Source organism: Bos grunniens, chromosome 2, assembly GCF_055505025.1.
Source record: "Bos grunniens cultivar Pamir isolate PY7600 chromosome 2, Bosgru_T2T1.0, whole genome shotgun sequence".
NCBI lineage: Eukaryota > Metazoa > Chordata > Mammalia > Artiodactyla > Bovidae > Bos > Bos grunniens.
Window position 1 is genome coordinate 64,409,329 of NC_141166.1, and position 23,397 is coordinate 64,432,725.

The window sequence follows — 23,397 nt, forward strand, 5'->3', positions numbered from 1 at the left end:
CAAAAAAATTTCCATAGCTCTAGTACTGATATTTTTAGAGTGAAAGAAAAGATACAGTATCCATAACATAAGAACAAGATGCTATGAAAAGGGAAATCTCAGGAAAAACAAAACAACAAAAAAGAGAACACAATAAAAAATAAAAGAAGACACTTTATTAAAAGATAAAGAAATTACCCAGAAATCAAAGGAAGAAAACCACAGAAATGGAAAATTGAGAAAAGGGGGATAATAAATCAGAAAATTAAAGATGAATCCCCAGGGTTCATAATATGAATAAAAGGAATTTTAGGAATAGAGAATAGAAAAATGTTAAGAAGGAAATTGTCAATGGAAATAATTCCAGAAAATTCCCCAGCACTGAAAGACATGAATTTTCATATTGAAATGGCCCACCAGGGGCCCACCCAATGGAAAATGTAGACCCAAACCACCGTGCAATGTCAGGACATGTGAAACAAAGAGAAGGTCTCTTAACAGAAAACTAGAACTTTAGCCTCAGAGCAAATCTTTCAAAACTGTGAAGAAACAGGATTCCCAACACTATTTGTTACTATTGACTCATAACAAGTCACTCCAAAGCTTAACAGCTTTAAATAAAACACATTATTATTTCACAATTTCTGAAGTTCAGGAATCCAGGAGTAGCTTAGCTGAGTGGTTCTGGCTCTGAGCTCTCGTGAGTTGTATCCAGCTGTGGGACAGAGTTGCAAGCAGCTCAAGGCTCAGCAGGAGCTGAAAAATTTGCTTCCGAGCTCACTCATGTGATTGTTGGCACATGGCTGCTGTCTCTTGCCACAGAGATTGCTCCATGGGGCTGCTGGTGACGTGGCTTCCCGCAGCATGCGTGATCCAGCCGACTAGAGAGCCGAAGACAATGTTATAATCTAATCCTGGAAGCAGTATTCCATCCCCTCTGCTGTATACCAGACTTGGGGCCACTCCAGTTCTGGTGAACCACATGACAGAGTAACAGTGCCCCGTCCTCATCCTCATGGGAGAGTGTCTTGCTGCAGTCCATGACACACAGGAGTCCTCAGGGATTCGGGAATCCTCTCCATTCTATCCAAGTCTACTTCCTGAAGCCATGCCAGCTCTGCAGTCCCTGAATCTGGTTGAGTGCAAAGGTCCCCCCCACCCCAGCCTGCTACATACCCCAACCCCACCCAGGAAGTGAATGGCAGGCCAGGACCCCATCATCCGGGGAAGTGATGATCAACCTTCTCTCTGAGCTAAACCTGGGAAACAGCCAGGAAATGGGACAATACCCGGGTCTCCCCATTATCCGTGGGTTCAATGTTTATGGAGCATGGGGATGACTTAGATGCAGGGATGACTGAATGTGACTAGTTCACTAGTTTTTTCATTCATTTCACATTTTTGGTGCACCTGCCAAGTTCTGTTTTGCTAGAAATACCAAGATAAAATATGGATCCTGTCCTTGAGGCTCAATGAGAAAGGAGGTAAATTATAAGCCAATAATTCCATTACCAGACTGTGAGGGTAGCACAGATGAAAGAAAATAAAGCATTTATATCCCTAACCTAAATCAGGCTTCTGTTAATTGATAAAAAATCCAAACATGGTTCACTAATTAAAGAAAAAAATTTATTATAGTTGATTTACAGTGTTGGGTCAATTTCTGTTCTACAGCAAAGTGATTTAGTTATACATATATATATTCTTTTTAATGTTATTTTCCATTATGGTTTATCTCAGGATATTTAATATAGTTCCCTGTGTAATACACTAGGACCTTGTTGTTTATCTGTTCTATATATAATAGTTTGCATCTGCTAATCCCAAACTCCCAATCCATCCTTCCCCTTCCCCCTTGGCAACCACCAGTTTCTTCTCTATGTCTGTGAAGTGTGTTTCTGTTTCATAGATAAGTTCATTTGTGTCATATTTTAAAGTCGACATATAAGCGATATCCTATGATATGTGACTTCCCTGGTGGCTCAGAGGGTAAAGCGTCTGCCTGCAATGCTGGAGACCAGGGTTCGATCCCTGGGTTGGGAAGACCCCCTGGAGAAGGAAATGGCAGTCCACTCCATTTGTTTATTTATTGTTGCCTGGAGAATCCCATGGACGGAAGAGTCTGGTATGCTACAGCCCATGGAGTCGCAAAGAGTTGGACACGACTGAACGATTTCACTTTCTTTCTTACGATATGTGTCTTTTTCTGTCTGACTCTCTGCACACTAGGTGCATCTATGTTGCAGCAAATGGCATTCTTTCTTTTTTATATATGAGTAGTTTTACATCTTCTTTATTCAATCATCTGTTGATGGCCATTTAGGTTGTTTCTACATCTTAGCTATTGTGACTAGCACTGCTGTGAACTTAGGGGTGCATATATCTTTGAATTAGAGTTTTCTTCAGATCTATGCCCAGGAGTGGGATTGCTGGATCCTATGGCAATTCTATTTTTAGTTTTTTGAGGAACCCCCATACTGTTCTCCATAGTGGCTGCACCAATTAACATTCCCATCAACAACGTAGAAGGAGGGTTCTCTTTTCTCCACACTGTCTCCAATATTCGTTATTTGTTGCATAGTGCACTAATTTCTTATTGTTGCTCTAACAAATTATCACAAACAGTGGCTTAAAATAGCACAAGTTTATTACCTTGTAGTTCTGAAAGTCAGAAGTCCAAAAGGAATCTCACTGGGTTAAAATAAAAGTGTTAGCAGGTCTGAGCTCCTTCTAGAGGCTCTAGGGAAAATCTATTTCCTTGTCTTTCTAGCTTCCAGAGGTGGCCTGGATTCCTTGGCCTTTGGTGTCATCCTCCATCTTCAAAGCCATCGATGTCAGGCTGATTCCACATGTTGCCATCTCTCTGGGTCTCTCTATTCTGCCTCCAGTTTCAACTTTTAAGCACCCTTGTGATGACATTGGGCCCACCCTGATGATCCAAAGTGATCTTCCTCATCTCGGTGTGAGCTGATTATGTGCTATGCTATGCTGTGCTAAGTTGCTTCAATTATGTCAGACTCTTTGCAACCCCATGGACTGTAGCCCGCCAGGCTCCTCTGTCCATGGGATTCTCCAGGCAAGAACACTGGAGTGGTTGCCATGCCCTCCTCCAGGGGATCTTCCTGACCCAGGGATCGAACCCACATCTCTTATATCTCCTGCATTGACAGGTGGGTTCTTTACCACTAGTGCCACGGCTGGATCACGGCCTCGTTTCAACTTTTAAGAGCCCTTGTGATGACATTGGGCCCACCAAGATGATCCAGGGTGATCCTCCCCCATTTTCAGTGTCAGCTGACTAGCAACCTTGATTCCACCTGCAACCTTCGTCCCCCTCTACTATGTAAACTAATATATTCACAAGTCCTGGGGATTAGGACACAGACAATTTTGAGAGGGGATCTTTATTATATCTACCACACACATCAATTAAAAATGAACAAAGATATGAATAAACAATTCACAGGAAAATTGCAACAGCCCGTAAATCTATGAAAATTTCAACATCCTTCTCGATAGTCAGGAAAATGAAAGAACAGCAATGAGATTCCTTGTACACCCTCCAGATGGCAAATATGAAAAAGAGTAACACTGTCCAGAGCCAATTAGGATGTGAGAAATGAGCACCCACATGCCCTGCTAGGAGGAGGGCATTGTACAATGTTTGGGGGAAAGTAATCTGATAGTCTGTTAAAATTAACAGGCACTTACATTTTGAGTCCTCACCTCTAGGAATTTATTTCTTTCAGACATAACACACTGTCACTCCATTCCAAAAATGACAATGTGTCAGCACTGAAGGTATAGCCACGAACAGGAGAGAGAAGGCCTTGCTCTCACGGGGCTGACATTCTCACGGAAGATGCAGACCGCAAACATACACAGCAAGAAATGGAAATGTACCGGGTTGGGATTAGGGCTGTGCATTGATGTCCTAGGGACACCCTAACAGATTTCTGTGAACTGGGTGGCTCACAACAACTGGGCAATATCCCCCTACAATTCTGGAGACTAGAAGTCCAGAACTGAGGGCTGAGTCCTTACAGAGGCTCCGAGGGAGAATCTTGCCTCTGTCCTCACTCCTGGTGGCTGCCAGCATCCTTGCTGGCCTTTGGTTTGTAGATGCATCACTCCTATCTCTGTTGTCACAAAGCCTGCCCCTCTCCCCATCTCTTGGTCCAAATGACCTCTTCTTATATGGAGACCAGGAATTGAATTAAGGTTCTTCTGAGTCCAGTCTGACCTTTTCTTAACTTGACTGCATCCACAAAAACTGTTTCCAATAGTCACTTTCACAGGCACCAGGAGTTGACCTCTAACAGCACTGGGCTGAACGGTGCGGGTCCACTTACATATGTGTTATTTTCGATAGTAACTATAACAGTACTATGTGATCTGAGGTTGCTTGAACCCAGGATACAGAATCATGGATTTGGAGGAAGCATGTATACAGAAGGCTGACTATAAATTATACTCAGATTTTCAACTTCATGGAGGGTCCCTGTCTCCAGCCCCTGCATTATTCAAGGGTCAGTCAACTATCTTTTTATTTTTATTTTTTTTACTTTTAACTTTATTGAAGTGTAGCTGATTTACAATGCTGTGTTAGTTTCAACAACTTGTTAAAGGACACAATTCAATTCTCAGAGGGCTGTACAAAGAATTAGTGTAATACAAGAGAGTGAGGGTGGCTACTTAAGCTTGAACAAGCAGGAGGGCTTCTCAGAGGAGGTGACATTTTTACCTGAGCTCTGAATGGCAAGGAAGAAGTCACTGATTATCAAGGAAGAGCCTTCCAGGAGAGGGAATAGTTGGCACAGAGGCCTCAAGGCAGAATTAGGCTTGGCAAGGTCGAGGCCTTGCAATTGGGCAGGTGTAACTGGTGCTGATGGGCACAGGGAAGTAATCCAGGGTAGACTCGGAGAAGACAGCATGGCCAGAGGAAGGGCCAGGAGGAGGAAGTGAGTGATGTGCTCTGACATGTGTGGTAGAAACCTCAGTATATGAGAATGTATGCACAAGGGTGACTGTTACATCACCGTATGCAAAAAAAAATTAAACTGGAAATAACCTGTATGTACATTAATGAAGGACTGGTTGAAAAAGCTATGCTGTATTTGTTCCGTGGATTATGAGTTTGAGCTGTCTGTACCCGTCTCCCAACCCCTGCCCGGAGGAATGTTCCTGACACTTGGCGTGAAGAAGTAAGTTGTGTGGTGAAGTGTCAAGTTTATCTGTGTGTGTGTATGTGTTTTCTTCAAGCCCTAAAAGCCATCTGCAATGCTTGACCGTGACTAGCACAGGCCACAAGGACAGGTCTGAATTTATTTGGGCTCTCCCAACCAAACCCCTGCTAGCCAGTAGGTCTTGTTGAAAGGCTCTAGTTCACAACTCCAGGCCTGATCATAAAAGTCTTCTAAAAGACCTCAGATTGGACAACGTCACTGCAGGAAGCTCACGAGGTGGTTTGTTTTGTGCATCACCTGCTTGCGGAGCCTGCTGGGTGAGAAGCTCCGTCCTGCACAGTACCCCCCTCTGGCCCCCATTGCCTTCAGGTGCAGACAGTGGGCTCCAATGTCCAGACAGGTGCGACCGGCTGCTCCTCTAGATGGGAATGGAGAGGTTTCCATGTCCACCTGCCTTGGGAAGACAAGAAGGCCAGGAGACTCAGACATTTGGAGAGGTTTCTGCACAAAAGACTGAATTAAATAATTTCTGTCTGTGTTCAGTTGCTCAGTTGTGTCTGATTCTTTGTGACCCCATGGACTGTACATAGCCCACCGGATTCCTCTGTCCATGGGATTTCCCAGAATACTGGAGTGGGTTGCCATTTCCTTCTCCAGGGGATCCTCCTAACCCAGGGATTGAACTCACATCTCTTGCATGTTCTGCATTGGTAGGAAGATTCTTTACTGCTGAGCCACCAGGGAAGGCCCAAATAATTTTCAGGTTGCTCTAAACAGAATCCTCCGTCTCAGTCCACCCCAAAGACTGCTTCCTTCCGGAAGCCTGAAGCCCTGTCCTCTGTGGCCTCCTCCCCTTCCTTTCAGACTCTACATCCTCAAGAAGTCTGTGTTGTTTTCTTGGCCTAGAAAGTGAAATGAATCTGAATTTCCATTCCCTAAGAGGTTCAGGATCGAGTTCCCCCTAAGGACTAGGATTTCTCTAGATTCTCCCATTTTCAAGTTGTTTATTGGTGGTAAAAATCAGAGATCTCCTTAGGACACTGACAGAAAACTGGGCGCTAGGACAGGAAGGGTGATTTGTCCAACAGTCTCTATCTGGAAGCAACCCCCACATCAGTCAATAAAAAGATGGAGTGCAGTCTATGAAGCCATTCACAGCCCAAAGAGTGAATGGACTAAACTACAGGAAAAACGTGACTTACTCTCAAAACCATTACAGTGAATGAAAGAAGTTGAACTCGAAAGAATACTTTGGTGCAAGTCCATTTCCATAAAGTTGAAAAGATGGCAGAATTCGACTGCAGGGTTTAAGGTTGCCTTCTTGGCTGGCTCTGTAAGACTGATACAGAAAAGCCATGAGGCTTGGTGTCGGCCATCTTTGTGGGCAGGATGGGGGTGATGAGCTGGAAGGGCTGGCAGGGGCTGCAATCTCCATTCTCCAACTGGCCTTTAATTTAGTTCACTAATCATTTGCAAGGTCAAGAAGCAACAGTTAGAACTGGACATGGAACAACTGACTGGTTCCAAATTGGGAAAGGAGTATGACAGGGTTGTATATTGTCATCCTGCTTATTTAATTTATATGCAGAATACATTATGTGAAATGCCAGGTTGGATGAATCACAAACTGGAATCAAGATTGCTGGGAGAAATATCAACAACCTCAGATATGCAGACTATGCCACTCTAATGGCAGAAAGTGAAGAGGAACTAAAGAGCCTCTTGGTGAAGGTGAAAGAGGAGAGAGAAAAAGCTGATTTGAAACTCAACATCCAAAAAACTAAGATGATGGCTTCCAGTCCCATCATTTCATGGCAAATGGAAGGGGGAAAAGTGGTTTTCTTTTCTTGGGCTCCAAAATCACTGCAGATGGGGATTGCAGCCATGAAATTCAAAGATGCCTGCTCCTTGGAAGAAAATCTATGAAAAACCAGACAGTGTATTAAAAAGCACAGATATCCCTTTGTCAACAAAGGTCCATATAGTCAAAGCTATGGTTTTTCCAGTAGTCATGTGGATGTGAGAGTTGAACCATAAAGAAGGCTGAGCACCAAAGAATCGATGCTTTCAAATTGTGGTGCTGAAAAAGACTCTTAAGAGTCTCTTGGACAGCAAGGAGATCAAACCAGTCAGTCCTATAGGAAATCAATCCTGACTATTCATTGCCGAAGCTGAAGCTCCAATACTCTGGTCACCTAATGTGAAGGGCTGACTCATTGGGAAAGACCCTTATGCTGGGAAAAAATGAAGACAAAAGGAGAAAGGGGAGGCAGAGAATAAGAAGGTTAGATAGAATCACCAACTCAATGGACATGAATCTGAGCAAACTTCAGAAGATAGTAGAGAACAGAGGAGCCTCAGGAGCTACAGTCCATGGGGTTGCAAAGAGTTGGACACAACTTAGTAACTGAACAACAGCAACATTAATTTTAATAAGAGTTATTCAAGATCAACATATGCAATAATTAGCTGTGGCCTTGGGCAAGTTAATTAACCTCTCTGAACCTTGCTTTGTTCATCCATTATCTATCAAATATAATTAACGATGTCTCCCTTACACCACACAGGTTTGATACATGGAATAAACGTAATCACGTGATGAAGTGGGATTCAAGTGTGTGGCATGGCTATTATTATTCTTACCAAGTAAATACAGCAGCATCAAAATGAGTTGGTGATGACTCAGGACTCAGATGGAGGAAGTGTTTGTAGTTACACACAGTAAAGAGGGAGGGCTAATGTCAGTTGTATTCCTATTTTAAATAACCCAACATTTGCACACTATGTGTTTAGCACAAAGTCTCCATTTGAATCAATAAAAGTGGAAAGTTTCTTGAGAGCACCAATTATTACGTTCCACAGTTTAAAAACACATCCTATCAGCGAACACAAAAGAACTAGCGACTGAACAACAATAACAAATCATTTGTTAAATGAGTTACTTTATGCCTATTTCTCTGTCATATTATTTTGCAAAACTGCCTGAAGAAATAAAGTCCATAACATGTTTAACAGGGCAAGATTTGATGTAAGGAACTGTGAGCAGGGCGTTTTAGGAAGTTGGGCTCTCTTTCTCTCTCTCTCCCCTCCTGGCCCACTTCCTCCCTCCTTCCATCAGCATCTCTCCTTCTTCCACAAAAGCTCCTGCATCCCCCTCATCCATACCACTTTGCTAAGCAGCCCCCCTCTGCACGCAGCCTTTCATCTCCTGGAAAATTCTAAGTTCTGATCCATGGAGAAGATCTGAATGTGATGGACCACTGTTGGATACCAGCCACCCATGAGTCAGTTACCCTGGGCTAGGCCCTCCCAGGTTCCATTACCTCTGTCCACCAGCCAGGGAAGGTGATGAGGAGGATAGCCCTGGCCAAACCCTGGTGGCTTTGGTGGAGGGGCTGAAGGTGGCTGGTTTCTCTGAGGCCAAGCAGCAGGACTGTCCCTCCAGCACAAGGACCGGCTGATGTGAGCTGGGCTCATGCACGGACGGATGGGCCAAAGGGAAGCCAATTATCTCAGGCCCTGCAAAGAACAAGAGGCCTAGGTACAAAGGGAGAACCTAGGACCCCTGCCTACCCAGCTCTGTTCACCTGTTTGGGCCCCTGGGGCCGTGTGGCCCCCAAGACCCCATTTTCCCCTGTTGCATGAACCTAGCCCTTGCCAAGTGTGCATCCACAAATGAAGCCAAGTTGCCCCACTCTGTTTGTGTTGGCAGCTGTCCAGTGGCCAGACCCCCAACCCTTCTGTGGGGGAACACATTCACAGGTTAGGAGACATTGGCATTTCCTCCAGAACTGCCATTATTTTGTTGTTAAAATGTCTCCCTTCCACACCTCCCCTTTATTGGGAGTCAGCTGGGGAAGAAAGGGCTTTCCTCACAAACGCTCTGCATCTCCTCCGAGGAGCTCGTCTTGGCTCCATCCTCCATGAGCCCCATGCTCTGCCACGGGAGCCTGTGCCACTTAAGCCCTTCTCTGCAGCCTGCAGCATCCACCGCAGTCCATCACAGTCTCCACTTGCATCTCTCTGATCGTTCAAACTGCAAGGGCTGGAGCCAGGCCTTCTAGACAAGGATGCTGACTGCATCACAGGGTGCTCACCTTGGTTGAGCACATACCCCACACCCAGGACCTGGTTCCATATTCACAAACCCCTGCCAAGGAGCTGCTTCCTCTCCCAGATTTGCAGCCGAGGCCTGGGGTTGGGGGGAGGTCGTACAGTGTCCTCAGGTCCAGCACTACATTAGTGGCACAGCTGGAACTGGATCCTGTGTTCATTCGAAGCCCTGGGCTTGTCTGCTCTGTAAACCTCAAACACACAGTCTTCTAGGCTTCTCCTCCTGTTTATCCTTGACAGGCAGGGCCTATCGTCACCATTCTTTCTGTGCAAAAGAAAATGGAAGGTCAGAGAAACTCAGTGGCTAAGACCACACTGGGCCCTCGAAGTTCAAGCCCTGAGGCTTTGCTGCTGCAGTGTCTTCCTGGCTCCCTTGTTCTTCTTAGAGACGAGGACCACCTTGGATTCTGCCTTCTTTCTTGCCTTTCAGGTTACCTGAGTCCATTACCAATAAATTGCCATCCTGAGATCATAGGGGATGAATAGCTGGATCTATCTATCTATTCTTCTTCCCTCCATCCATCTACCCACCAATCCATCCACTAGCCGAGTTATCTATCATCTATTTATCTTACTATCTTTTGTCTGTCTGTCTTTCAATCCATCCTTCCATCCATCCATCCACCTACCCAGTTATCTATCTACCTATCTATCTATCTATATTTGTATCTATCTTTCATTTATCTCACAGCCCACACCGTCAAGGAACTCACAGTTCAGTAACAAGAATGGGTGTTTGAGTGCTTACACACACGAATACTCACAAATGTGCAATTATAGATAACCATTCATCTTTAAGAGAGGTGTATGCTCTGTGTCCAGAGACTTTGACCTTGTACGCAAGGGTAGGGAGTCAGAAGAGCTCCTGAAGCAGCCCTGCCCTGGCTCCTCCTCTGGCCAGATACAGCACTGGACACCAGGAGGATGGAGGAATAAGGCAGACAGGACTCCAAGGATCTCCCATCTTTAAGAGGGACTCTCAGATCTAAGCTGTTCTGGGTTTCATGGGAGGGCAGGTGGCAGGGCAGGAGAAAGGCCCTGTGTGCCCTGGTGAGAGGCTGAGAGTGTGTCTGCTCACAAGACAGTCCAAGCTCCTCGTCGCTTGCTCCATGACTTGGGAAAGGGACACTGTGTCTCTGGGCTGGTGGGGTCCCTTCTATAGAATGACATGACATAGTTTAGCAGCTACTACCATCAGAAAAGCTGGGGCTCTTGTGATGAAGGCACTCTGTCCTTGTGCTGGGGCTTCCCTGTAGCTGGGAGGTAGTCAGCCTCTCATATGGCTGGAGTTTCTTATCCAATGGGGATGGAGGCCCAGCGTGGCCCTCTGTTCCCCTCTCCAGCTCAGGGCTGGAGGCTTGTAAATTTCCCACATCCCTCGCCACTTGTCTCCACCCTTCTCCACCAGAAGAGGACCCAGGTGTTTCTCCCATGGGGGAAGGAATTCTCGTTTCCAACTCAGTTTACCAACACCAAAGACTCTGGGTTTAGAGGGAGGAACCAGGAGGTGAATGAGTAGAGGAAACCCACCAGTGGGGCCTGGCTCAGACCCAGCACCTTTGCTTCCTATGTTCACTGGTCAGAGTGAAGCTCCGGCCAGCCTGGATCAAGGGCTAGGGAGCAGACACCTCCTTCCCACCTCTTGGAGGAAGGAGGGCAGTGTCATTGCAGGGACTTAGAGATGGGGAGGAGGAAAGCTTTTGTCCTCTATTTGCGATCTGCCTATGGTCACACTGAGGGCTCTGGGCCAACAGCCACCCTTGCTCCTCTGTGCCCAGGGGGTCAGGAAGGAGAGCTGTTACATGTGGGGAAAAGGGTTGGGTGAGACTCCATTAGGTCCTGTTGGCCCTCAGACTGGGGTCAGGAGCTTCTTGAGGATTAAAAAGCGGCATGTGTTCATTTTCAAGTTAATCTAAAAATGCATGTAAAAGTGTGCTGAGCCAACTGCACGGCCCTGAGTCCCACCAGGAGCTTCAGTGTACTTCACATGTTTCTTCTCCATTCATGGTGCCAGGGTTCAAGCAGCAACTTGGCAATGGTCTAGGGAGATTGAAGGAAGAGGGGGCCAAATGCCATCAGGGCATGCTCGTGGCATCTCAGGAGTTCAGGAGGACAAGAGCAGAGGGAAACTGACTCATGATATGGCCAAGATGAACATATAGAGGAGACTTCTCCCAGCAGCTGGGAGAGTTTCCTGTCCATAGCAGCAACTTCAGCTCCGCAAATGACATCACCACCGACTGTCTTGAAGTTGTGCCATGCATGGGGCAATGAGGCTGGGAGCTAGCTCTGAGCAGGCAGTGAAGGTATCTGCTGGGGTGAAATCAATCTGTGAAGAAGGTTGATGGTGATGGGTGGGTCTCCAGAACATTGGAGTCCCCAACAACACAAGCAGATGAAGATTTTTTACTAACAGTAGCCATCATTGCCTAGTGTGAGGTCACCACTGTTTACCCAATAACCCAGTGGGGGAAGTATTGCTATTTCTGCTTAGCAGACAGAGACAGTGATTCAGAGAAGTTGAATAAGCTGCTCAGAGCCGCACAGCATTCTGACCTGTCCTCCTCCACAGCCAGGCCCCTTCCAGCCTCACCTCAGCCTTTTCCTCTAGTCTTGGGTAGGCTAAGCCCTCCTGAGACTTCTCAGGGCCACGTGAGTAGCAGATGCATTTGCCCCACCTTGACCTTTTGCCAGCCTGCCAGGCAACTGGTTCATAATTAGGTAATTAAGTCTTCAAGTAAACACTGGAGAAGTCCAACCTGTTTTTGTCTCGTTTCAGGAAAACAAAGTCCCGGGAACTTTCCAGTAAGTTCAGAGAGTTTCTGGCTCGGTGGTGAGTAAACACGGACTAGAGGCTTCCATGCTTCCCTTCCCCCCTCCCCCTCCTGCCCTCTCCTTCCCAGCATCGGTTCCCCTCCCCACCACCCCAGCATGCTCTTTGTTCCCCAGGGAGTGGTGAGGGCAGCCTGCTCACCGGGGGCTGATGTTTCCAGGACCCCCAGACCAGGGCTCCATCATTCAGAACAGTCTATCAGGGTGTTTATGACACTTCAGGCCAGGCTGGGGTTGGGGGTGGAGGGACTGGGGGCAGGCAAGGCCTGGGGCTTCATGAGTTTCTGGATCCCCAGTGTTGAGCATATAGAGAAGAATTTGTTAAGTAAAGAATGGTGAAGATGCCTTACAGTGTGCAGGCCTGTGAAAACCCTCTGGGGCTCAGACCCCGGGCAGAAGTGGAGAGAGACAGGAACCCTCCTCACTTGCCATTACTCATTTCATCAGAGACAGGGCCTCCCGCACCCCAGGGAGTGTGCAGAAAAGGGGTCAGGCACGGGGGCGCTGGGCCAGACAAGTGGTATGAGAGTGCTAGGTCCTGGCGTGGGAGAAGGGAGTGACATGGAGGGGGGCAGTGTCACCCACCCCTCAGGACCACTCAAGGCTGGCACTGCGAGGAGCTCTCAGCCTACAGGTTCATTCCAGGGTCCTGTTGGGAAAGAGATCTTAGGAGTGGAACTCCCTGGTGGTCCAGTGGTTAGGACGCCATGCTCTCACTGCTGAGGGCCTGGGTTCAGTCCTGATCAGGGAACTAAGATTCTGCAAGCCTTGTGGTGTGGCCAAATTTAAAAAAGAAAAAGAGATGTCAAGAATTCCCTTAGAGCAGATTGGGGCCGCCTCAACATGGCCACCTCCCCTGTCTTCTGGTGCTGCAGGCGGAGCTGGCTTCTGGCCCACATAGGCTTCTGTGCTCGCTGTCCCTCACCTGGGCACTTGCTGCCCCAGGTTAAAATTGCCTACAGACGGCCCTGTCTCCCCCACCAGACTGGGGGCATCTCTGCAGCAGGCCCACATGTGAAATGGCCCTAAATCCCTACTGTCAGACCTGGCACTTGGAATGCAGGAGGGTCTTGGAATACTCTGTGTATGAACACATGAGCATTGATGAAAGTGTCTGTGTAGAGTGGGAGCAGCACTGACAGATGAATGGATAAGAAGGTGTGGTATATATATACATACACAATGGAATACTACTTGGTCATAAAAAAGGAAACAATGCCATTTGCAGCAACACAGATATACCTAGAGATTCTCCCACTAAGTGAAGTCACACAGAAAGACAAATACCATATGATATCACTTATACGTAGAATCTAAAAAAAAATACAAATAAACTTATTTACAAAGCAGAAGTAGACTCACAGATGTAGAAAGCAAATTTATGGTTGTCAAAGGGAAAAGGGGAGGGATCAGTTAGGCCATGTGACTTCACTGTGGCCAGTGAATATTAGTGGAAATGTGCAAATTTGGATGTGTACTATAGGGAAGGGGCAAACTCCTTCTGTCAGTTCTTCCTCTATGAGAAAGAGGTTGGATGAAGCACCATGTGATAGCTGGAGGAGGAAGAAGCTATCTTGTTTAAGCTCTTGTTACTCAAGTGTTCCAAGGTCCAGGAGCACTGGCATCTCCTGGGAGCCTGTTAGAAATATGCAATCTTAGTGTGCCACCCAGATCTGCTGAATCAATATCTACACGTTAGTAAGATCCCTGTGTGATCGTATGCCCTTTAAAGTTTGAGAAGCACGCCTTTAAGCCACTTTTATTGAAAGTGAAAGTGAAGTTGTTCAGTCGTGTCCTACTCTTTGTGATCCCATGGACTGTAGACTGCCAGGCTCCTCCATCCATGGGATTTTTCCAGGCTAGAATACTGGAGTGGGTTCCCATTCCCTTCTCCAGGGGATCTTCCTGACACAGGGATCGAACCCGGGTCTCCCGCATTGCGGGCAGACTCTTTACTGTTTGTGCCATCAAGGAAGCTGAACCTAATTCTGACTGATCGTGGCTGCAGTGGCCTTGCTGATGCTGGCAACTTGAGTTCCCCATTATTTTGAGAGTGTTGAGGCAATGACTTCTGGGAAAGTCACATGACTAATGGAGCCCTGTTCTCATCCCGGTTGTGCTCTGTGTAAAGAGTGGGCCCATCCAGAGTGCCAGGAGGAATCAGAACTCCCAAGCCTGTGTGTGAATATCTGGGCATACGCGTGTGTGTAGCTTGTGAGCAGGCCCACATGCAGAGAGGCTGGCGGGGGCCAGCGGACTGTGTTGACCCATACACTGGTAGTTCATGCATCTGTCAGGAAAACAGAGGAGGACAAGAGAAAGGGTACATCCAGCTTATAGAGACTTGTGATTGAAATGAGATCAACCCCGTGATATGTGCCTTAGTGCAAGAACGTTAGGACGTCAGGCACCTGGGAAGGCAGTGTCACGAGACACAGACCTGGGCACCTGCAAAGAGGAGAAGCCAGCTGGTCCTGAGGACGCAAGGTACGTGTGCTGAGGGGCTGGTGCACGATGCTCCCTCGTCCCTAGTGTGGGACCAGCCACCTACCTGCACAGACCGTGGGTGGTGACAACTGGGTGAAGGGGGCTAACATGGGGTGAAGATTCAGAGCATGGTTCAAGAGGCCTGGCGCATGTTTCTACTGTCACTCAGTCTTGTCTACATCCTTCTTGCCTCTCCCTGGTCCCTCTCGGAAGAATTCCTTCACGCTTGATAGCCTGAAGGGCATCCGTTCCGAGAAAAGTAGGAGGTTTGTTTTCTTACTGCTGGAAGCTATGCCCTGCAATCACCCCACCCTCTCTAGGAGGGCAGGGTAGCAGCCAGGGGAGGGGAGGCAACATCACCTTACAGTCGTCACTGCTGTGGCCACCACCTGCCAGGGGTTCAGGCATGGCTGACGGTTTCGTGGGCCAGTGCACACTCTTTGCTGGACAAACATCCCCTGGACTCTGGCCCAGAAAAGCACTGTGAAGCCAGGTGGGGAATGCCTCCTGGGACCTGGACACCCTCCTGGGAAGGAATGGAGTTAGATCTGTCAAGTTACAAGAATTTTCTGCTGTAGAGGAAGCTGCTATGTGACTTTGGGCAACGTACTTAACTTCTCTGAACCTCAATGTCCTTATCTCTAAGATGAAGATGCTAATGTCTCCTTACAGATTTAGGGTGAGGATAGCATGAGTTAATATCTGATGTCCTTATTATGGTCATGTCAGGGTCTGGGAGAGATCAGAGGAGGGCCCCCGCTTGCCATCTGGTGAGGGGTGCAGGGGGAGGTGGCACTTCACAGAGAGGCTAAGTTGGGGTTTGCCAGGCAGAGATGGGAAACAGCATTTGGGGTCCATGGGATGGTACTGGCCAAGGCACCAAAGAAGGAAGTTGTGGAGGAGGAAGGATTCAGTTGAGGCTGAAAGGGATGGAGAGGGTGAAGCTGCAGCAGTGGGCACTGCCAGGTGAGTAAGGCAGGGCCTCATCCAGGCCCACCTGGGAGCCCTCTGGCACGCACTACTCCCGCTCCTGCCCACCACACACACACCACAAACACTTGGCTGGGACCACTCCCGTGGTCTGGGCTGCTCCCTCTCCTGTATTTTCCCAGATAAGAAGCTCTTGAGGGCACAGTCCTGCTGACCCCACTGTGGTCTCATCCTCAGCTGTAGCACAGGGACTGGATGCAGGAGACCTCCCTGGAATTTTGCCCCACACATCGATAAGTCTCATCCTGGGTGCTCTGCTTGCAGGCCCTGCCTGCTGCCTGCGTTGTCCAGAACCTCATCCTTCTTTGGGACTTGCTGCTCCTTGCACAAAGCCTTCGAGAGGACAGCTCCAGGCTCTCTGACCCCTCACCACCTCCTGTACCCACTCCGAGCCTGGGCTTGGACTAGACTGGTCTAGAGCCCTTGCTCATGTGGGTCCTGCAGGGAGTTGAGGGCTGGACCTGGGGTGGGGCAACCCTGAGCCTCCACTCACGCGAAGCTTAAAGACAGGAAGTGACAGAAGCTGCCGAGGACCATGTCTGGCTTTCCTGGCAGACCAAACATGCAGGCTGGCCTTATTGTGCTGAAATGAGTGAGGCTTGGTTCCCACCTCTGGGCCTTGACTACAGGTGGCTGTGGTCAAGGTGCTGGCGCTGACTGCTGGTCTCTGTGTGCAGGGCCATTGGGCCACGGAGCCTGGGCAGAGGCCAAAGGAAGGTGCAGAATCCTCCCAAGACGCCAAGGTGTAGTTTGGTTTTTTCACAGCCATCTCTAATGGAGAAACAGCCGACGAAAATGCTGAGGCTTAAAGAACCAAGCCCTGGGCTGCAAACAGCAGTCCTGGAGGGCTAATTGGCTGGTCTGTGATGGACAGGCGCTTTCTGGCAGTGAGCGCTGGGTGATCCCGGGACAGGGCTTTGCCATCTGGTCGCTGTCACCAGGGGTGGGAATGCTGTCATGGAGCTCCCAGCCAGCATCTCCTCCTCTTCTCTCTATACTGGCTGCAGGGCCTGGGGTCACAGCCAAGGCTAACAGGAAGGAACTGGGACCTGCAGGATCCCCTTCATAGTGAGGTGTAGGAAGCAGCGTCCTCCAGGGTGGGCCATGTTCCAGATCGTCTAGGAGGAGTTTCATGGAAGAGGGTCAGTTTAGAAAGGTTTAACTTTCGATTCATGGCTGTCAGCAAGCAAGTTTTGTTGAATCCTTAGCAATGTAGTAAGCGGATTAAGTGGGCTTCCAGGGTGGTGCTAGTGGGGAAGAACCTGCCTGCCGATGCAGGAGATGGAAGAGATGCAGGTTTGATCCCTGGCTTGGGAAGATCCCCTGGAGGAGGGCATGGCTACCAATTCCAGTATTCTTGCCTGGAGAATCCCATGGACAGAGGAACCTGGTGGTCTATTGTGCATAGGGTGGCAAAGTGTTGGACACAACCGAACCGACTTGGCACACAGGCAAGCACAATTAAGCAACCTTTGGTTGGTAGAAGATTCTGGTTTAAGCCTTCCATCCCAAACTCAATACATCTCACTCCCCACTCATGTTAGGGGAGTCGCTGACTGAAACCACCTGCCATGGCACCACAGTAACCATGTGCATGAGTTATCTTACAACAGGAGGCAAGGAACAAGGAGCTAACAAGCTGCCACCCACTGGAAGAACTCAGGAAAGGTCAAAAGGAGGGAGGAGATGCCAATCTATATGTCCTACCAACTTCCCAGACTCCTCTTCTCTGGAATCCATCTTGTTTGAGCCATGTGCTTGCTGCCAGGAAGGACCCTGAGTCAGAATGATTGGCCAGAGACAACCTGGAAACTAACCCCATGACCATAAAACCCGATACTGTGAGCCACGTGGCAGAACAGTTCTCCTGGTTTCCCTTACCCTGCTGCTCTCTGCCTGTGCACCCCTCCCAATACAGTCTCTTGCTTTGTTGGTCTCCTTGGACAATCCATTTCCAAGTGTTAAACAAGATCCTACTCTTAGGCCCTAGAAGGGGTTCCCCCTTCTGACAACACTCAGACTTGACCCCATAGCTGGGAGGACCTAAAGGGGCCTCTTCTGAGACAAGCACTCCTTCCTGCCTCACCCCATTCTGCCTTCTAGACACAGGCACCCTCAGGATGGGGCCAGGAGAGAAGGCTGGAAGGGACAAGTGGTCCCTGGTTCCTGCAGCTGCAGGACGCTGATGTGGGGGTCCTCAGCTGGATGCAAGTGTATTTGCCCTTCACTCTGACCCCTCCCTTGTTATAGGGATTGGCTCCTGTGATTAGGGAGGCCAAGAAGCCCCATGGTCTGCCATCTTCAAGGTGAAGAACCAGAAAGTGGAGTTCAGCCCAAGTTGGAAGGGCTGTGAGCCAGGAGAACCCATGGTGGAGCTCCCTGTCTGAGGCTGAATGGCCTGAGAACCCGCTATCTGTGGGTGGGTGGGTGGGTGGGGGCTGCTGGTGTCAGGCCAGGTTCCATGGCACCAAGAACAGGGGAGCCAATGAGAGGGAGCAGAAGATATGCATCCCAGGTCAAGCAGAAAGATCAAATATTCCCCCATCTTTTTTTTTTTTTTAGGTCCATGCTGTATAGCATGCTTGATCTTAGTTCCCCAACCAGGGATTAAACCTGTGCCCCCTGCATTGGGAGAATGGAGTCTTAACCACTGGACCACCAAGGAAGTCCCCCTTCCCCCATCTTTTTGTTCTACTTAGGCCATCCATGGATGGGGTGATGCCCATCTGCATGGGTGAGAGTGGTCTTACTGGTCCCTTGATTCAAATGCTAATCTCTGATAGAAATACCCTCCTGGACACACCCAGAAATGGTTTTTGACACCTCTATGGGCATCCCATAGCCCAGTCAAATTGATGTGTAAAATCAACCATTGTAAGAGGCAATCCCTTCCTCCATTGGGCAGGGACGGGAAACCATGCCACTGCAAAACCCCACCAAATCCACCAGCCTCAAATCCGCTCCCCTGCCCTGGCCCAGCCCCTTCCATAGGAGCAGGCTGAGCAGGACAGTGACACTTGACTGGAGCAAGCCTATGGCAGCTTTAGCCTCCCATAAACTTGGCAGCAGGGCCACGGCTGTTGGCCGCTCTCTTGAAGTCATAGGGTGAACCCTGGGTACCCACTTCTGAGCCACAGTAAAAGTCTCCTTGGGCATAGCACTCACCAGAGTTGCCCTGCTGCTGAGCAAGAAGCCACAGAGAGAACCATAGAGAGCTGATTTTGCATTATACCCGGGGAAGCAAATGTTTCAAAGAACTTTCACAAACCCTTTCTCTTGTGATCTTCCTAACAGCCTGGTTAGACACAGTGTAAGAGCCAGCACCAGCCATGTGTAGACTGAAGCAGCTAATTAGCTTGTCTGAGCTTCAGTTTCCTCATCGGGAATATTGGGGATGATTGAGTCCACCTCACAGGGATGCCAGGAGAACTGAGTTTCAAAAGTATGTTAACGGCTTAGCCTGGAATCCTCCAAATTACTGCCTAGAGTGAGGTAGACTTGGTAGAGGGGTGGCAGAGGAAGTGGGGGTGGGCAGAGCTTGGGCTCTGGAATCTGTGGAGCGTGGACTCAGGCCCACATGGTCCCTTAGCAGCTGTGTGAGCTCAGGCATTGCTTACATCCTTCAGCCACTCATCCACTTCTGCTATGTGAGCATCTCGGCAGCACTGACCTCAAGTCTGCATCCCCATCCTCGTGAAAGGACACCACCATCCACCAGCTTCTCCTGACAAGACTGGGGCATCATCTCTGAAATCTCCTCTTCCTCACACTCCACACCACACTATCAGTATGTTTTGTGGATTCCATTTCTAAGCATCTTTCAAACCATTGGCTCTACAGCAGGGGTTACCCAAGGGGGCCTTCCCAGAGAGTTGGGTTCAACCTGTCGCCCAGGCAACTGGAGGTAGTTGCCTTCTGTGGTTTTGATCAAAACCTGGACTCAGTGCAGCCACCACCAAAATGTCAGAAATTCCCCATAAAATGATGATTCTGAAGTGAATCAATTATGCAGGAATCCTCCTTTAATTTTGTTCTCTAAGGGGACACCTCATATACCAGGAACACGTTGGTGAGGGGAGTGCTAGCATCCTTGGAAGATGCTGTGATGCTTGTTCTCTGAAGACCAGAGATGGATTCAGAGATGACATGGTTGGACAGGCACTGATTTCAAGGATGGAGGAGCCTGAGGGGCAGAGGCCGGGCAGTGGCACTGGATCATTAGAGGCAGTAAACTTGGTGACCATTGGAGAGTGTGGGACTGGAATGACTGTGACCTGACTTACAGGAACCTTGCTGTGGCTTTGATTTTAGGGATCTTAGGCTGAAATAGACAGGTAGTAAGCTAAGATCCTCTTGGACCTGACTTGGGTCACCACGACAGAGTGACGTGGCCTCTTAACCTGTCAATCCCTAGACCTGATTCAATGCATAGACCCAGAACCTATGGAAAGAATCTATCACCTTTAAAGCAGGACCTTTCAGGAATGTGAATCTTCCTCCTGACCTACTACAAGGTAACCTGGGTCACTGGCTGGGTATTTCTGCACTGGAGAAAGGGCTACTGAACAATGGCTCCGAGCAAAGACTGATTCCTGGAAACTCAGAACCACACTCTGGTCTACCAGCTAGAGGATTTTGAGGTTAAGGTGATAACTGGAGGGTTTTAAAAACTATTTACATATTTATCAGCTGCACCAGGTCTTGGTTGTGGAATGTAGAATCTTTAGTTGTGGCATGTGGGATCTAGTCCCCTGACCAGGGATTGAACCTGGGCCCCCTGCTTTGGGAGTGCAGAGTATTGACCACTGGAGCACCAGGGCATGTGTGCACACATGCTAAATTGTGTCCTACTTTTTGTGACCTCATGGACTGTAGCCTGCAAGGCTCCTCCGTCCATGAAATTTTCCAGGCAAGAATACTGGCTTCGGTTGCCATTTCCTACCTGCATCTCTTATGTCTCCTGCTTTGGCAGGCAGATTCTTTGCCACTGCACCACGTGGGAAGTCCTGACCACCAGGGAAGTCTCCATAATTGGAGTTTTGACTCAATTCACCTCAATGAAGGCAATAGGAACCAGAACCTACCCCGCGCTTATTTGCCAAGGTTTTGAGTCACTAGTTTGATGGGGGACATGCTTGAGAATTGACAGAATCTCCAGATGGTCTCCCTGGTTTGTGGAATAGTTACAATTACAGTGGGGAAGGACCAAGTATAGAAACTTCCAGAATTCTACTTCCTTGTCAAAGCTATCAGCCCATACAATGCCACATCCTTGGGGCATTTCAGATATTCGTGCCAACATGGAACATTTGAGAAAAATTTCACAGGAGTGATTTCAATTACACTCTCACAGAGCTTGCCTATTTAGTTGGTACAGGACACAGATCCATCTTGCGGAGTAACCACACATCATTTAAGCTTATTCAGATGGTGATTTCAATTTCAGCTGTTATTTTAGACAAGGTTATCTTGATGATGTGACACAGCCTGTGGCATCACAGCTAGTAAATGTTTCTGTTTTGGAGCCCCTCTGAGCACAAAGGCATCTAGAATTCAGTAGTTGGATTTCCCCTGAAAAGGATCAGTGCATCTTCATGAACTGCTCTCTGGATGACATCAGTTTCCTGGCACAGTGGTGCAATTCACTCTAATGTTCTCATCCTATACATGTCACGATGCTGTGCACTGCATTGCTGACCTCAAGCCCACAGGTCATAGAGAGCAGAAAGTAACAGATACTTAAATGCTTTTGCAAGACACATGTGCACTATAGGATCGGCAATGAATCACATAAAAATACAGGAGCTTGGCTACCTCACTGGAGTTTCTGGGTTCTAGTGTCTCTGATATACTGAGATATTCCCTCCAAAGTGAAGAAGTTGATCCACTACACCCACTACTATAGGCTTCCAGGTGACACTTGTGGTAAAGAACCCACCTGCCAATGCAGGAAGAGATGCAATCAGAGATGCAGGTTCAATCTCTGGGAAGACCCCTTGGAGGGGGGCATGGCAACCCACTCCAGTATCCTTGCCTGGAGAATCCCATGGACAGAGGGGCCTGGCAGGCTATGGTCCACAGGGTCATAAAGAGTTAACATGACTGAAGTGACTTAGCACGCATGCTCTGACTCACTACTACAAAGAAGGAGGTATGATGCTTTGTGAACTCCTTTGGACTTCAGAAGGAACATGGAAAGAACCAAATGTTATGTTTGGTTGGGCTCTTCTGATTCATTTATTAAGTGAGCTGCAAGGTTCCCGGTTCTGAGTGGGACTCAGCAGCAGAGAAGCCTCTTAGGCTGGTCCAGGCTCTACTGTAAGTGGCTCTGCTCTTTGGACCTTTATAACCCAATAGATCCAATGGTGCCAAGCTGCTTTAATAGATCATGGATTGGAGAATCAGCAGAAACCCTAAGATTTGGGGGTAATGCAATGATCTGCTCAGCAAGCAACTCTTCTCTGTCTTGACAAGGAGCCCTTGGCATTATCCTGGGCCAGGTAGAGAAATGATATACCCCACCAGAAGATGTCAGAAGGTCATGCGGCCTGTTCTCCATGTTAGCTGGGAGTTATCTGCTCCACCAAGACATAAAATTGAGTTTGGCCTGCAAATTGCCTCACTATTTAAAGGGGGTAGATACAAGGAGCTATCCTCTCACACTGCTCAGAATAGCTATCATCAAAAAAGTCCACAAACAATAAATGCTGGAGAGTGTGTGGAAAGATGGGAACTCTCCTGCATACTTGTGGGATTGTAAATTGGTGCAGCCACTATGGAGAACAGTATGAAGATTCCTTAAAAAAATAAAAATAGAACTATCATATGATCCAGCAATCCCACTCCTGGGCATGTATCCAGAGAAAACTATAATTCAGAAAGATACATGTACCCCAATGTTCATTGCAGCATGAGGTAAAAGAGCCAGCACATGGCAGCAACCTAAATATTCATCGACAGAAGAATGGATAAAGAAGATGTGGTACAAAAATACAGTGGAATACTACTCAGCCATAAAAGGAACAAAATTTTGCCATTTGCAGCAACATCAGTTCAGTCACTCAGTCATGTCCAACTCTTTGAGACCCCATGGACTGCAGCATGCCAGACTTCCCTGTCCAACGTCAACTCCTGGAGCTTGTTCAAACTCACGTCCATCGAGTTGGTGATGCCATCCAACCATCTTATCCTCTGTCGTCCCCTTCTCCTCCTGCCTTCAATCTTTCCCAGCATCAGGGTCTTTCCAGGGAGTCAGTTCTTTGCATCAGGTGGCCACAGTGTTGGAGTTTCAGCTTCAGCATCAGTCCTTCCAATGAATATTCAGGACTGATTTCCTTTAGGATTGACTGGTTGGATCTCCTTGCAGTCCAAGGGACTCTCAAGAGTCTTCTCCAACACCACAGTTCAAAAGCATCAATTCTTTGGTGCTCAGCTTTCTTTATAGTCCAACTCTCACATCCATACATGACTACAGGGAAAAACCATAGCTTTGACTAGACAGGCTTTTTGTCAGCAAAGTAATATATCTGCTTTTTAATGTTATCTAAGTTGGTCGTTGCTTTTCTTCCAAGGAGCAATCATCTTTTAATTTTATGACTGCAGTCACCATCTGCAGTGACTTTGGAACCCCAAAAAATAAAGTCTCTCACTGTTTTCATTGTTTCCCCATCTATTTTCCATGAAGTGAAGGGGAATGCCAAATGCCATGATCTTCATTTTTTGAATGTTGAGTTTTAAGCCAGCCTTTTCACTCTCCTGTTTCACTTTCATCAAGAGGCTTTTTAGTTCTTCTTTGCTTTCTGCCATAAGC

The 23,397-nt window shown here is 48.0% G+C and overlaps 1 long non-coding RNA gene across 1 annotated transcript in view; it reads left to right on the top strand.

Annotated features, from left to right (window-relative positions):
- The window catches only part of LOC147378165 (uncharacterized), a 67,635-nt gene that overhangs the window by 26,600 nt on the left and 17,638 nt on the right, over positions 1 to 23,397 (top strand). The window contains exon 2 of the long non-coding RNA XR_015144904.1: positions 12,058 to 12,111. This is a non-coding gene — a long non-coding RNA (uncharacterized LOC147378165). The remainder of the gene's footprint in view (positions 1 to 12,057; positions 12,112 to 23,397) is intronic.